The 2,168-nt window shown below is 55.8% G+C and overlaps 1 pseudogene; it reads left to right on the top strand.

Moving 5' to 3' along the window:
• Positions 1-619: 619 nt before the first annotated feature.
• Positions 620-1,693, top strand: LOC119045666 (proton-coupled zinc antiporter SLC30A2-like; annotated as a pseudogene).
• The last annotated feature ends 475 nt before the right edge of the window (positions 1,694-2,168 follow it).

Genomic DNA, 2,168 nt, shown 5'->3' with positions numbered 1-2,168 from the left:
GTATGTAACATTTGAAGTTTATCATTCAGCATCATTCTCTGGGGATTCATGTGGGTTGTTTCATATATCATATGTAAAAAATGTGTCCCCATTTCTGCTCTCCGGGGATCCAAAGAGAATTCCTACAAACCAAGATGCGAGAACTTCTGGTGGGACTCTGCCACCCCCGCCTCTAACGGTGCCTGCAGCACTGGCCCAGTCCTAACTCAGTGTAGGTGAGATTAGGCTTTTCCTCGAGAGCCCGGTGGTAGGGGATCAGTGCTTGGGGTCAGCTCCGGGTCACTGTTTGCAGCCGGCCGCATGCTCCCCCTTTCCAGAGAGCTTCTGCACATGAGGCGCACCAGACCTCTTCAGCCAGGTGGTTTGGGCCGGATAAAGGGCTCGGCGCCCGGACGGAGTGGCTGGAGTGGTGCGACAACGGCAACGGGACCTCCCCAACATGAACTCGGCGGAGTCTTGGCTGTAGCAGCCCTATGACGACCTAGCGAGGGGTACTCCCGGGGCCCTTGGAGAGGCACGGCAGGTGAGTGCGCACAACATACCGTCTGACACTCAATTTCATGGGCTCACTCCACAGGGCGTGCGTGGAGGCCTCAGGAAGGGCAGACTTAAGTAACATCCATCGGACGCCAGGCCTAAAGCCTGGTCTTACAAGGGATCTCTGTGGCAGGATGGAGCTGGCTGGATTTCTGTGTCCCCACCCGATTCAGACTTGCCATCCATTGAGCTGGCTGTGCAGAAAAACCATTACTATCACTTGCAGCAGAGTCTTGGCAGTCACTGTGACCCCAAGAAAGAGCAGGCCTGTGGCCAGCTCTCTGTGGCCTCTGCCATCTATCTGCCTGGTGTTCGTGACTGGGGAAGTCATTGGTGGGTACCTAGCACATAGCCTGGTGCTCCTGACAGATGCAGCCCATCCACTCACTGACTCTGACAGCATGCTCATCAGCCTCTGAGTCTCCTCCTCTCTCTGGATGCATTGCCCTCGCCACCACCAGCCATCAAGACTGTGAACTTCAACTGGCAGTGAGCTGAGATCCTAGGAGCTCTGCTCTCTGTACTGTCCATCTGGGTCATAACTGGGGTATTAGTGTACCTGGCAGTGGAGTGGCTGACCTTGGGGACTATGAGATGGAGGGGAGGACCATGCTGGCAATGGCCGGCTTCACTGTGGCAATGAACGTCAAAATGGGGTTGACTCTTCACCAGTCTGGCCACGGGCACAGCCATGGCCATGGGTATAACCATGAGGCCAGCCAGCAGCAGGAAAACCCCAGTGTCTGAGCTGCTTTGATAAGAGGCCTGCTGCAGGGCTTGGACGTCCTCATGGCAGTCTCTATTTTATACTTCAAACCAGTGGACAAGTATGTAGACCCCATCTGCACCTTCTTCTCCATCCTGCTCCTGGGGACGAACAACCTTGACCCTCCTCAGAAACACGATCCTGGTGCAAATGGAAGGGGTCCCATAGGGCACGGGTGCCCAGCTGTTCAGGATCTGCTGCAGTCAGCGGAGTGGATCGGAGCCTTGAACAGGCCACTGCCATCACTCAGAACACAGACTCCCAGGCTGTGCTGAAGGAAGCCAGAGCCTGCCAACAGGGAAGTTCCACTTCCACACCATGACCATCCAGACCGAGGACTACTCTGAGGACATGAAGGACTGTCAGGCATGCCAGGGCCCCTGGAACTGACTGCCTGGCCAGGTGTCAGCTGGGGCACAGGCAGGACCTGCAGATGGCAGGGCTGAGTGTTCCCCAGGCCCAACCAGGACTCCATTTACCTTGGCTGTGTTACAAACCAGATTTCCTCTCCTGCCCTTAGCTCCATGTTCAGTGTGGAGGAGCCTTGCCCACTCCAGAAATGAGGCTCTTTCCCTGCCTCCCCCATCTAACTATAGCCAGCCCCAGGATCCCCACCCTAGGGCTAGTCCCCCAAACACAGCCCTAGGAGACTCAGCCTGTGTAAAGCTGGTATGACCTGACTCCTCCTGCTTTTGGGTCAGTTCCCAGAGGGGCTGAGTTTGGGCCTAATCCTCAGCCAGTACTGTCTTAACACTAGCCTCAGGGAAAGGTAATGAGACACAATGAGGGCTGCTGGAGGGGACCCTCGCCTGAATGTCCCCTGCCTACCTGCTCATTTTCTTTTCTCAATATGTCTGGCTTTTGC

The sequence above is a fragment of the Artibeus jamaicensis genome, unplaced genomic scaffold (assembly GCF_021234435.1).
Source record: "Artibeus jamaicensis isolate MK-2021 breed Jamaican fruit bat unplaced genomic scaffold, CSHL_Jam_final contig_936, whole genome shotgun sequence".
In the NCBI taxonomy this organism is placed as follows: Eukaryota; Metazoa; Chordata; class Mammalia; order Chiroptera; family Phyllostomidae; genus Artibeus; species Artibeus jamaicensis.
This window is presented reverse-complemented; position numbering and strand designations above follow the sequence as displayed.